The sequence below is a fragment of the Rhinoderma darwinii genome, chromosome 3, assembly GCF_050947455.1.
Source record: "Rhinoderma darwinii isolate aRhiDar2 chromosome 3, aRhiDar2.hap1, whole genome shotgun sequence".
Classification (NCBI taxonomy): Eukaryota; Metazoa; Chordata; class Amphibia; order Anura; family Rhinodermatidae; genus Rhinoderma; species Rhinoderma darwinii.
The window spans coordinates 22,490,238-22,504,873 of NC_134689.1; the positions used below are offsets into that span (position 1 = coordinate 22,490,238).

At 43.8% G+C, this 14,636-nt stretch overlaps 1 long non-coding RNA gene across 1 annotated transcript; it reads left to right on the forward strand.

The window, feature by feature from the left end:
* The first annotated feature begins 1,342 nt into the window (after positions 1-1,342).
* LOC142750907 (uncharacterized) lies at positions 1,343-10,108 on the forward strand. The gene is made up of 4 exons (XR_012882629.1): positions 1,343-2,423; positions 5,030-5,139; positions 7,174-7,221; positions 9,962-10,108. It is a non-coding gene; the product is annotated as an uncharacterized LOC142750907 (long non-coding RNA).
* Positions 10,109-14,636: the final 4,528 nt, after the last annotated feature.

Here is a 14,636-nt window from a genome sequence, read left to right on the forward strand (position 1 = left end):
CATCTAAAACTCAATGCAAGACAAAAGCAGTAGTAAGGCATCTAATGGAAATATTCAAACAGCAGGCAGCCTCAATTTCACACAGAAGAGGAAGCAGTCCTCATCGCCGGGAAAGGCACTCCAGGTCATCACGCCGAGCGGGCAATTTCCATAGGTGGAGTAGGATCACGTTCTTGCCGGCGACCAGATCTTCTGCGGGGTCCGCGCTGAGGGCGACCCACCGTCGCATGTAGGGGCCTAGGGAGCGGCCGTCCCGACCGCGGTCCTCCGCCAGCAGAGGATAGCGGCTCTGCTTTTTCTTGTGCAGTGACAGCGCCACTCATGTCCGCAGGCTGTGTCTGGTATTGCAGCTCAGCCCCATTGACTTCAATTGAGGGAAGCTTCAATACCAGACACAGCCTATGTACAAGAGTGGCGCTGTGGGGGATGAGGGGGTCATGTTATGGACCAGCAGCCTGTCCTTCTGGAGACAGGTAAAATTCCCTGCAGCTGGATCTCACCCATATGACACAAGATATCATTAATATATCTCCTCTTTACACTTTGCAGCGAGGTCTATCATCATGTACAGCAAAATTGCACAACCCTTTGACGTCATGTAGTCATTATGCACTGTGCCCAATCCCTGTATCTCCAGCGTGTCTCAGCACGGGAATATCTCAAACTCCCAACTTTTTCAATTTTCACAATGAACCTGTCACCACCTGAAAGGTGCGGCCATAACTCTGATACAACGTCTACATCATTCATGGATAGAAAAATATAGGAAAGCCAAGTCAGCGGGATCTTTCCACGTAACATTAAAGAAGCAGTCCCATGAAAATTTGTATTGCTTTGCCCATTTGTAAAGGGCATCTTGTACATGTACATGCTATTTATTTGCTCACCGAGCGTCTAGTTTTCCAAAAACAGGTTCCGTTCGGTTCCCCCGTGCGGTCACGTGATCTCTACTCTGACTGGTCGAATCACACAGTGTCTTTTGTATGGACCGGAAGCCCGTTTCTCTGTAAGTCTATGAGACTCAAGATCGTGTGGAAACTCGGCCTAAGGCCCCATGCACACGAACGTGCTTTTGCGGCCGCAATTCCCCCGAAAATCCACAGGAGAATTGCGGCCCCATTCATTTCTATGGGGCTATGCACACGACCGTGGTTTCCACGGTCCGTGCATGGCCCAGGAGCCCGCACCGCAGGAAGAACGGACATGTTTTATTACGGCCGTGTTCTGCGGTCCGGGCTCATAGAAAATAATGGACGCGGCCATGTGCACGACCCGCGATTTGCGGGCGGCTCGCGGGTGACACTCTGCCCCCGGCCGACCCAAAAATCACGGCCGTGCACATGGTTATATATCCCACCCCTCGACAGATGTCGTTATAACCAGATAATCAAAGTTATTTACTTCACCTGTTTCTGCAAAGTAATTTAAAAAGTGACTGATGGAGAAATTTAGGAGGAAACTCCTTGATCTTCCAGTATTACAAGTTTATTTGGGTGTTGGCTGGTTTTTAACCCAGTCTTATGCAGTTTATTGTTGGGATCTCTGATATTCTGTCTTTAGTGACTACAGAGAAGCGAGACTTGAAGCCATCTCCCTGGACAGGTAACTACAAAATCTCCTACGTTACTTGGTTTCGGTGGGTAGGAAATAATCATTAAATATTGAATGAGTTCTAGTATATTTTGAGTACAAAATATATCCATAATCATGCAAGATTTACAACTTATCCTGCACAGATGTAGCAGAGCTGGGTGCCACAACGTATGCTAATGTCACAGTATGGTTTTTCCATAGAACTGCAGGTAAGCCTACTGAGATCAACTTAAAAAGATGTGCGCAAAATAAACTGTTAATTTACAATTTCAGCTCTGCTACATCTATACATGTTAAACTGACTATTAAGTTGCGGTAGGGATGTTTATCATTGCCGCATATTCACCAGGACATCTAGCTGAAATCAAACCTGAGAAATTATTTTTCTTGTAACTTTTTAAAGCTATTTTGAACAAAAAATGTAATGACGCAACAGAATAAAGGAAAGCCTAGCTCAGATGTGAACAGAGCCAAAGCCTTTTTCTGAAATAATTCTACTTCTCATCCCAAGGCCCCTCTGCATTGGTGTTGGGCCCAGTGGTCAGAGCCCCACTGATCATAAACTTGGGCATGTCTAATGGATCTCATGAGAAAACCCATCTAAGTCAAATGTATTATTCATCCTGCAGAGCTGCTATTACAGGGACAACTAAAGTAGTTCTGCAGTGAATGGAACCCACCAAACAGCTACTCATGTCTCAGCTTCCTGGACTCTTGTGACATGAGAAGGGATATTGGGTACAATGGCTGTCTAAAATGTATATATATATTTTATTTTTTTCCCCAGGAATAAAGCGCGACTTCATCCAAGATGTCTGGCGTTATGAAATGTAAGTATGTGTTCTTCATTCTCTAGTATTGAATTGGATACACTTGAAATGTACAGCAGCCACACACTTTATTATCTCAACTCAAATTCAGACGTTGGCATTAAAGGGAACCTGTCACGTTCTAATTCTCAGTTGTCTCTTGGACTAGTGGACAGAGTCTAACTGCTATCGTGTCTTCTATACACTGCACACATAGAAGAGGAGAAGCTGGCTCTCCTATCTCTATCACATATATAGACCATGATGCAGCGTGGAGGACATTATACAGCAGTAATGAGCAGTGTAGCTGATAATCCAGCACTGGGGTGACCTAGAGATCTTACCATCACGTCTGTGTATTTCTCACTACTCCTTCTTCCTCCCCCTGCTCTCCCCTCTCTTCTCCCCCCTCCCTTCTCCCTAGACTTACATGCAGTCTATGTGACTCACTCTTTCTGCTCCTCCTTCCCTCTCCATAGACATGTGCAGGCAGTGAAGAGCCCCCATCTTCTGCAACCGTCTCTTCTGCTTGGTAACCAGGGACTGACTTAACAGCAGGGGGGGGGGGGACAGCAGATTACAGGAAGGGAGACAAATAGTGGCAGTAACTACACACAGAATTTGTATGGATAAGACAATATTAACAGTAGGTAAATGACAAAGTTTTATATACAGTATACTATTAGATTAGCAGAAGTTGTTTGAAAAGTTAGGCTGGGTTCACACAACCGGTTTACGGACGTAATTCGGGCGTTTTAGCCCCGAATTACGTCCGAAAATACGGCTCAAAAGTGGCAGCAAACATCTGCCCATTCATTTGAATGGGTTTTACGATGTGCTGTGCCGACGGTCATTTTTTTATGCGTTGCTGTCAAAAGGCAGTCCTGTACTTCAGAAATGCATACAAAGAAACCATCCCGGGAACCCTAAGGGTATGTGCACACGAGAAGTGGCCTTTACGTCTGAAAAGACAGACTGTTTTCAGGAGAAAACAGCTGCCTCGTTTCAGCCGTAAAAGCTCCTCCTCGCATTATGCGAGGCGTCTGTGCCGCTCGTAAATCTTGAGCTGCTCTTCATTGACTTCAATGAAGAACGGCTCAAATTACGTTGCAAAGAAGTGTCCTGCATATAATGTATATAAGTGTCCTGCATATAATGTATACAAGTGTCCCGCATATAATGTATACAAGTGTCCCGCATATAATGTATACAAGTGTCCCGCATATAATGTATACAAGTGTCCCGCATATAATGTATACAAGTGTCCCGCATATAATGTATACAAGTGTCCCGCATATAATGTATACAAGTGTCCCGCATATAATGTATAGAAGTGTCCTGCACTTCTTTGACGAGGCAGTTATTTTACGCGTCGTCGTTGGACAGCTGACAAACGACGACGCGTAAATGACAGATTGTCTGCACAGTACGTCGGCAAACCCATTCAAATGAATGGGCAGATGTTTGCCGACGTATTGGAGCCGTATTTTCAGATGTAAAATGAGGCAAAATACGCCTCGTTTATGCCTGAAAATAGGTCGTGTGAACCCAGCCTAATACAACACCGTATAAAATGTTTCAGTGAAAGGGGGCTGTCATTTATGTAATAATAATGACACTCAGCTTTTAGGGCTGCTTTCATGCCAAATGTTCAATGTGTGTTAGGCTTCGTTCACTTCAGCGCCGGGTTCCGTCAGACCGTTCCGTCAGGGGAACTATAGCTTCCATTTGCATTACCATTGATTTCAATGGTAATGCTTCCGTTGTTAATGGTTTCCGTTTCTCTCTGTTCCATAAGGTTCCCGTTTTTTTCGACTACAATACGGTTTCCTTTATAAAAAAAAAAACTCTACGGAACGGAAACCAACTGCAATGGAAGTGTTACCCTTGAAATCAGTGGTAATGCAAACGGAAGCTATAGTTTCTGCTTATGGGTTCCCCTGACGGAAAGGTCTGACGGAACCCATGAACGGAACCCCGACGCAGACATGAACACACCCTTAATGGGAATTTATGCTCACATATAACAATAGTTTAACCTAATACTTCTCACAGCTGAGAGTTTGCTACATTTGTATCGAATCTAGACCATCATCTGTGAGCAGAGCAAATTTCTCTTCTGTTCTGTCTATAAAAAAACAAAAACAATGGATCAGTGCAGATAAAATCAGTTTAGACAGTTCAGCTCATGGACGATTATCCAGACTGGATACAATTGTATCTACCTCTCAGCAGTATGCAGTAGGCTCCCCCCTAGTGGTGGCTTCAGACAACCAGAAATTTAAAAGGAAGTGGATTTGGAGCTCCAAAAAAAACGGGGAGTTCCACCACCTATAAAGATATAAGATTGTAGGCAGAGGGCCTCTGCAATGTTCAGTGCCCTCAGGCAATGCCCGGCTTCTGTAATAGTCAATCTGCCCCTGCTTGGATTTTTGACTTTAATTCTGATTTCATCGCCATGTCTTGACTTTATTATTGGCTCCATTTATTTTTTATTTTTTACGTAGCATTATTATTTTATGTAAACACGGCTTTTCATGCATGAGAGCCAAGTTAGCCCGTCTATGAACCTTGACTAAATGGTCGCAATGCACTAGAATGTAATGAATTTCTGTTAACCCCTTCAGTTTTTGGAAAGGATGACGACAAAGAAAAGGATAAGGACAAGAACAAAGACCAGGATAAGAAAGAACCTAAAAACAAAAAGGAGAAAAAGGGAAAGAAGAAGGATAAAAAGGTGACTATCTAGTATAAAAACTTATGATGCAAATTCAAGACCGATATACAGTAATATAAAAGAAAGTGAATTACCCGGATTTCTGCATCGGTTACTTCTAAAATGAGGTCGGATTATTATCTAAGTCACGTTATAGACAAAACACAATCTAACAAAACACAAACCGTTATCCACAGTGCAGCGAGTATAAGTAAGTGAACCCCTGACTTTAATAACCTGTAGATCCCCTTGAGCAGCTTCAGCTCCTCCAAATGTTTCCTGTAGCTAAAAACAAGATTTTCAGAAAGTTGAGGAAGAATTGTGGACCATTCCTCACTGCCAATCGGTTTAAAGGGTTAAAGGGGTTTTCCCATCAGAGACATTTATGACATATCCACACAGGATATGTGATAAATATCAGATAGATGCGGGTCCCAGAGGTGAGACAGGCATCAATCTCTAGAATGGGGCCCCTAAACCCCATTCTACCTTTTTCTGCTCCCTCTGCCTCATTGGCCACTTCCTGACTACATGGCCAGGAGTTACGGAAACAGCGTAACTCGCTGAGCTACGCTGTTTCCGTAACGATCATTCAGTTCTATGGGACTTGCAGAAACAGCGTAGCTCAACGAGGAGGTCTTTTGCCGTTACCTTTGGGTTATTTTTCACCTATTTAAGGATTACCCATTGTGCTCTTGGAGTGATCTTAACAGAACCCCAAATCCTAGGGAGAGTAGAAGCAGTCCTGAATTTTCTCAATTTGTAGACCATTTCTCTAATCATGGATTCATGTACACCCAGGTCTTGAGCAATGCTTTTGTAGTCTTTTCCAGCTTCAGGTGTCTCTATAACACATCTTTTGAGGTTTTCAGAAGTTGTTTGCCTCGAGGCATGATTTACACTTACCAGTCTTTCTTGAGGACAGATTTGTCAGTAACCAGGATTTGTGTGCCTTTATTTAATGGAAAAAGCACCTGTGAAACCCACACTTCTCATCTCTTAATTAAAGCGCATCTTGGCAATCCGTTCTTGGAGAACTCCTTTAACACAGAGGTTCCCTTACTTTTTCTCCCTGCACTGTGGATGTTTACTCAAATGGACGTTTACTATTCATGGGGGCGTGGCTTAGTGAGAAAGACGTTGTCTAGAAAAAAAGGTGGTATGGCTTAAAATATGACACCGTGCTTCAAAGAAATGTGCCACGTTTAGGCACAAAAACTGGTGTCAACTAAGCCAACTAATAGGTGGTGTAAGGAAAAAAGTGTATAACATGTCTAGATAGATGCACCAAATTTATCATAAATCATGCGCCACTGATAAATTTGGCACATTTTCTAACTGTGTTGGAGAGGGAGGGCGAGACAGAAAAGGGAGAGGGGGGGAGTGATGACTACAAAGGTTTTGGCTTGGAATTGTGAACGTGGTCTGTATACAGAAGTCCTAAGATGATATTCTCAGGGCTTATTCAGACGAACGTATAATAGGTCCGTGCAACGAGCGTGATTTTCACGCGCCTCGCACGGACCTATGTTAGTCTATGGGGCCGTGCAGACTGTCCGTGAGTTTCACGCAGCGTGTGTCCGCTGCGTAAATCTCACGACATGTCCGATATTTGTGCGTTGTTCACGCACCCATTGAAGTCAATGGGTGCGTGAAAATCACGCGAACCACACGGAAGCACTTCCGTGGGACGAGCGTGATTCGCGCAACAGCAGTAAAAAGTATGAATGAAAACCGAAAAGCACCATGTGCTACAAACATACAGAGTGTCATAATGATGGCGGCTGCGCGAAAATCACGCAGCCACGCATCATACGCTGCTGCCACACGGAGCTGATATGTACCTTTTGCGCGCGCAAAACGCACACGCTCGTGTAAATCCGGCCTAAGAAAGATACGACCATTTCGAACTACAGTAACTACAAGGAATAGGAAATATCTGACGTGACTAGGAATCTTGTGCTAAGAAGGTAATAAAAACTAGTTAGAACTACCAGTCTGATCTACATGTATATTTTCCGCTGACTTACTGTTCTTCCCCTCCCCCCCCCACAGGATGGAGATAAATCGTGCAGCAGTTCCAGCTCTGACAGTGATTCTGATGTAAGACCATACCGCAAATAATCATAATGTGTCCCATCAATGCCAGGTTTTAATCCATCTACCGTATCTGTATAGCTAGTCCTATTGTAATATTTTAATATTGAGTTCTATATATCAGTATGCAGTGAGCTCCCTCTAGTGGCAACTGCAGTCATCCAGTATTTAATTTTTTTAAATCGTCCTTTCAGGAGGTTTAGAGTTTTTTTTTTATCAGACAAACTGAGCTGCAACCGCTATAAAGATATGTTAAGAAATTAATCAGCACAGAATTTTGGCCCTACTTAGATTAAAAGAAACAAAATGGTGTCCAAGGGCAGATATTCTCTTTAAGCTTCATGCACACGGTCGTATTGCGGCTCCATACATGCTCCGAGTTGTACAGAGAAATAATACAACGCCCATAGAACTCTGGGTCCATACTGTACCTCTGTATGTCATAGATATTATACAGAGGTTTAAAGAATTGGACAGAAAAAAAATCTCCATCTGAGGCCTTAATAGGGTAAACTCACACGTAGCGTAAATACTGCGGATTTTCCCGCAACAGATTTAGTTGCGGAAAATCCGCAGCATAATACAGTAGCAGCAAAGTGGATGAGATTTGAACAAACCTCATCCACACGCTGCATAAATAGCGGAAAAAACGCTCAGAAATTGACGTGCGGTTTTTTAATCCGCAGCATGTCAATTGTATTTACAGAATCGCTGCTGCTTTGTTGCAAAGGGGAAGTAAAACCCGCAACAAATAGTAGATGTTGCGTTTTCTGCAGCAGAAAAGCAGCGGTTCCGCCGGAAAAAAATGCAACTCTGAAAAAAGATCTTACCCAGAATTCTGTGTTTCTTCGTCCAGGCCGGCACCCTGGGATGACGTTTCATCCCATGTGACCACGGCAGCCAATCACAGGCTGAACATTGACTGCAAATACAGTCATACATTGATGTCATTGGCAGATACCAATGATGACAGAGCTTGATAATTTTACTTTCAATTTCAAAGCAAATATACAGTATTATTTAGCAAATATTTTTAAGACAAATCTTTTCCTCTACCTATGTACAGAACAGCTCAATGACTACATGCTGCACATTCCTGTGTATGATCTAAGCTGATGTAGTATCGTGATGTGACCTGCAGGTGGCAACATTTGGCTGCGTCTTGGTCACTGCCGTTGCCGGATGTATATAATGGTGAACAATCCGTTAAAAAAAATGACACAATGTGGCTGAAATATTATCTTTGTTTTTTTAGCTCCTCATGTAACATCATCACGTTACATGATGTAACTAAAAATCAAGGAATAAAGCAAAGAGCAACGATGTAACTACTGCAGCGTCACAATGTAGGCAAAATGCTCTTTGTGAATATAACCTTAACTTCTAATGTCCTGAGCACATTAAGGCCCCATGCACACGACCGTATTTTTTCCCTCCCGTAAATGCTGGCCGTAAATACGGGTCCTTTGTCACACGTTTTTAACCCTTATTTACGGACCCGAAAAAAAAAAGTGGGTCTGGAAATGACATCACAATCCTGTCCAAACCCCTTAAAAGGGTCACATGATCGCTCAGACGCTATTTTCTCTCCTTCTCTTTATTCAACAATTTTAATCCCCTGACGTCACTGGCAACGCTCCTGTAATTACCGGCGTGCACACGTAGCCACCCGTAATTACGGGAGCCCCATAGATTTCTATGCTTCTGCCCGTGCTGTAATTACGGCCTGCAATAGGACATGTTCTATATTTTTCAACGGCCCGGGCACCTTTCCGTAAGCAAACGGGAAGGTACCCGTGGCCAATAGAAGTCTATGGGCCCGTAATTACGGCGTTAACGGTCGTGTGCATGGGGCCTAAAGTGGTTGTCTGTTTCGAAAACCTATTTACCCTGAGACTATGTTCACACAGGGCGGATTTGCTGCTTAAAAGCACACAGCGTATCCGCCCTGGCAGCCGCAGGGAATTCCAGGCGTAAATTGTGGTGCAGTTTTTCGGCCAGCATGTCCGCTGCGGAAAACTGCAAAGAAAAAGTTCACACTTGCGTTGCCATAGAAACCCGTCCATCTGCTGTCCTGCAGGCCGGCATCCTGGAATGACATTTCATCACGTGACCGCTGCAGCCTGTGATTGGCTGCAGCAGTCACATGGGATGAAACGTCATCCCTGCAGGCCGGCCTGGATGAAGAAACATAGAATTCTGGGTAAGTACAAGATTATTATTTTTTCCGAGTTGCGTTTTTTTGCAGCGGAATCGCGGCTTTTCCGCCGCAAGAAAAGCAACATCTGCTATTTGTTGCGGGTTTTACCTCCCCATTGAATTCAATGAAAAAAACCCGCAATGAATAAGCAGCGATTATGCAAATACAATTAACTTGCTGCGGATTAATTTCTGAGCGGTTTTTCCACTCCTTATTTACGCAGCGTGTGGAGGAGATTTGTTTAAATCTCATCCACTTTGCTGCTACTGTATTATGCTGCGAATTTTCCACAACTAAATTGCGGAAAATCTGCAGTATCAACGCTACATGTGAACTGACCCTTATAAGGAAAACTGCAGCATTAAAAGCTATATTCAATTGCATGAAGTACCGCCTTTCGTTTCCTTAGACATAGTTCAATGTTTCTTTTTATAAAAATTTAAATTTCCATGTAGTTCTTACACATCAACATAATGTTACCCTACTTTTATGTTTTACATTTTATCTAATTTACGGCCACACTGAACGTTTCTGTATAATTCACAGGGAGAAAAAAAGAAAAAGGGTAAACACTGAGGTCCCCGGATAGCTGTGGCCGTTGCTGCCCCCTGTGGATGAAGGCTGCATTACGTTATGACTCCATTGCTACGTTTTGATATTTGCATGTATATGTGTTACATCGTGCTTTCTGAATGGTCACTATGAATTTTTCACAATAAAGTTTGAATTCAATCATTCCAATTCTGTAGACTCCAAAAAACATCATGATTTTACCACGCTACTACATAAGGTTCTGTTCACACTAGCATTATGGCTTCTGTTTTTAACGGGGCCATGGCCAATGTGACTGATCCGTTTTCTGATGAATACAAAGTGGATTTGTCGAGGGTTCTGGTAAATTTGAAGGCAAGAATAGCCTAGTAGAATGCGTTATACTTGCAGCCAAAAATACCGGAAAGACCCACTAAAATCCCTGGAACCCAAAACGGTTGCGTGAACCGAGCCCAATATTAAGGCACAGCATATCCTCATATTATCTGATTGATCCAACCAACCAATCCTCTAGGGTGCCTTATAAAAAATACAAAAAAATTGTGTACAGATTCCCTAGACAAGACCATCGTTTCTCAACTTGTGGTAGATGTACTCTAGGGGGTAGGTGCCACGGGTTGTGTGATGCCCACTGGCGGTGCTCCTGTTGCAGACCATTTTTTACCATTTTATGGTGGCACTTTTTCAGTTTAGTTTTACTATGGGGGCCCTGTTGCCAGCTGGCTCTGTTCTTGTGTACTGTACCTGTCTCTGTAATGGGAGCCAAATATTTGGGATCCCTGTGGAATATTTACAGGTATAGACTGTGCAGAATGTTTCCTCCCTCTTCCACTGACTGGTACTGTTATGGGGACACTGGCAGGTTGGTTTTGTTACGGGGTACTCTTGCATACTGGCTTTGTTATGGTGGTACTGTACCTTTTTCTGTAACATGGGCAATTTTCTTGGGAGCCCTGTGGAACCTATACATGTTTAACATTTTTCTTAGGGAGTACTTGATTTAGAAATGTCCTTGAACAATGTTTTAGACCAGTGATCCCCCAATCACCGGGCTGCGGACCAATACGGAGCTGTGGATCATTTGGTACCAGGCCGCTGTATCCTCCCCGGTGGCAGCAGGGAATTACGGGCGAAAAACTGTACCAAACACTGGTGCAGTTTTTTGACTGGAATGTCCGCTCCCAGTGGCGTAACTACCGCTATAGCAGCCGTAGCGGCTGCTACGGGGCCCGCAGCATCATGGGGCCCATGCCACCCGCCGGCACAGGTCCCCCCCATGGACGGAGGCTCCGCTAGCAGCTGCTACAGCGCGACGCCACTGAAGGGGTTATTCCTACAAAAGACATGCATCCCCTATCCACAGGATAGGGAATACATGTGTGATCGCTGAGACGCCCAGCGATAAAGAGAACGGGGGAGCGAAAGTCCCCCGACGTTCTCCATGACAAACCTCTGACTTCCGGGGTCTGTGTCGGCAGCTCCATAGAAATGACTTGCGCATCGGTCGCGCTTGTGCGCATGCGTGACTAGCGCTCCTTTCATTTTTATTGAACTGCACAGACGCCGGAAGTCCGAGGTTTGTCATGGAGAACTTGGGGGGACTTTCGCTCCCCCGTTCTCCTTATCGCTGCCAGCGATCACACATGTAACCCTATCCTGTGGATAGGGGATGCATGTCTTTTGTAGGACAAACTATAGGCCGTTTATTTTTTTTTGGGGGGGGGCTAAATGGCGTTATCTACAGGGGGTGGCTGTATGGCGTTATCTACAGGGGGGACTCTGTATGGTGTTATCTACAGGGAGCTGTATGGCGTTATCTACAAATGGTGGATTTGGGGCTGTAAGACGTTATCTACAGGGGGGACTCTGTATGGCGTTATCTACAGGGGGTGGCTGTATGGCATTATCTACAGGGGGGGGACTCTGTATGGCGTTATCTACAAAAGGTGAATTTGGGGCTGTAAGACGTTATCTACAGGGGGCTGTAAGGCATTATCTACAGGGGCTGTGTATGGCGCTATCTATAGGGGGGCACTGTGTGGTGGAGGCACTATCTACAAGGGGGGGGGTTGTGTGATACCCAGTGGAGGGGGGGGCCCCAGTCAAAAGTTTGCTATGGGGCCCAGTCTTTCCTAGTTACGCCCCTGTCCGCTGCGGAAAACTACTGAGCATTTAGCCAGCCTGACGTTTCATCTCAGGAGACCGCTTTGTGAGCCTGTGATTGCCTGCAGGGGCGGTCACATTGGATAAAACGTCATACCAGGAGGCCGGCCCTCTGACGTCATCCAGGCCGGCCTCCTGGGATGACGTTCCATCCCATGTGACTGCCACTACAGCCTGTGACTGGCTGCAGCAGTTAAATGGGATGAAACGGCATCCCAGGAGGATGGCCTGGAGGAAGAAACACTGACTTCTGGGTAAGTAAGATAAAGATAGTGTGTATATATATAGGCTTGAGAAAGGTTCCTGTTGAACCGAAACGTTGCTGTGATTCCTTGAGGTGAATAAATCCACCCTGTTTTTCATCCGTCTTGAAGTCCGTGGTGCCGTTACTTCGTTCTATGTTGGTATTTATCTGAAAAGAAAGGGGAATTGATTCATCCCCTGGTGACGAGCACATGGCCTGATTTCCTTGATTTATGGAGTGCTGTGTTCCTTTGCTTTTGGATCGTATATATATATATATATATATATATACACTATCGTTCAAAAGTTTGGGGTCACCCAGACCATTTTGTGTTTTCCATGAAAACTCACACTTATATTTATCAAATGAGTTGCAAAATTACTAGAAAATATAGTCAAGACATTGACAAGGTTAGAAATAATGATTTTTATTTGAAATAATTTTCTCCTTCAAACTTTGCTTTCGTCTTGGAATGCTCCATTTGCAGCAATTACAGCATTGCAGACCTTTGGCGTTCTAGCTGTTAATTTGCTGAGGTAATCGGGAGAAATTTCACCCCATGCTTCCAGAAGCCCCTCCCACAAGTTGGATTGGCTTGATGGCCACTTCTTGCGTACCATACGGTCAAGCTTCTCCCACAACAGCTCTATGGGGTTGAGATCTGGTGACTGCGCTGGCCACTCCATTACAGATAGTATACCAGCTGCCGGCTTCTTCCCTAAATAGTTCTTGCATAATTTGGAGGTGTGCTTTGGGTCATTGTCCTGTTGTAGGATGAAATTGGCTCCAATCAAGCGCTGATTAATTTTAATGTTATCTTCATTGAAAAAAACTGTGCTTTTCTTGCAAAAATAAGGAAATTTCTAAGTGACCCTAAACTTTTGAATGGTAGTGTGTATATGTGTGTGTGTGTATGTATATATATATATATATATATATATATATATAATATTTTATTTTTAATTTTTTTACAAATTTTCTGAGTTGCGTTTTTAATCGCAACATCTGCTATTTGTTGCGGGATTTATCTCCCTATTGAATTCAATGGGGTAAACCCGCAACAATTAAGCAGCATTTACACAAATACAATTGACATGCTGCGGAATAAAACTCTGCACCGCCTGTTACTTTCTGAGCGTTTTTACCGCTCACTATTTACTATTTAGTGTGTGGATGAGATTTGTTTTATCTCATCCACTTTGCTGCTACTGTATTGTGCTGCGGATTTTCCGCAACGTGAACTGACCATCGTGAACTGCAGTTTCAGACCACGCTAGGCGGTCACCACTTCTTAGTTAGAAATATTTTGTGCAGCGTGTAGAGTCCTACTGATCTTGTTAAATGCAGCTCTTTAGTCGTCTGGATCCAAAGATGCCAAAATATTGGATGCGAAATGCAGGAAAAAAGTTCACAAAACATCCTAAACCCTTTACTGGGAAATTCTGGCCCAAAAATTAAAAAAATAAAAATAAATCCATTTTGAATATCATTTGCCATTCTAGAAAATTGTACTTACCTGGGGAGGGGTCTGGGAGGTTCTCCTGGTCTACTTTCTTCATATCATGATAAACTGAGGCCTGAAGAGAATGTTGTGGTCTACTCTGTCCTCTGTATAAGTAAATGCCCCTTCTGCTGGATATTACAGGACCCAGGCAAGGGGGCACTTATTTATGAGTGTGAAGCAGATCATGACTTTACTCTCTGTAGAGTTGTCATATGAAGGAAACAGGAACAGGCCAGTCTTTATTGTATACTCTTCTATGAATATCTGACTATCTAGAGCATAGATGTACAACCTGTCTCTTCAGGCGTTGGGAAACTACAACTCAAGCATGCCCAGGACATGCTGGGAGTTATGGCTTCCCTACAGCTGGAGAGCCACAGGTTGCACACCAATGTTCTAGAATATTCTTGCTTGGTTTTGCTGCAAAAGAAAAGCGAAGACAACCTGTATTCAGCATGAGCTGTGCACACCAGGATTTATACTATGACATTATAATTACCGTTAATTATTTCGGGATAAGCATCCTGCACGCGAGGACTATATTGTAGTGCAAACATAACGATGGAAAAGTACAAACTCCACGAAAATTTAAAGGGAATCTGACAGCTGGACAAGCTGCTACTACTGATTGGGGCCTTGCAAAAAAATAAAATTTTCCATGCAAACTGGCTAGACTTAGTATCTAATGTGCCATAGCTGATGCCACGTGGTTCTTGTCCAGCAGTATACTAATTTTGCATAGTGGGTACACTTTAATG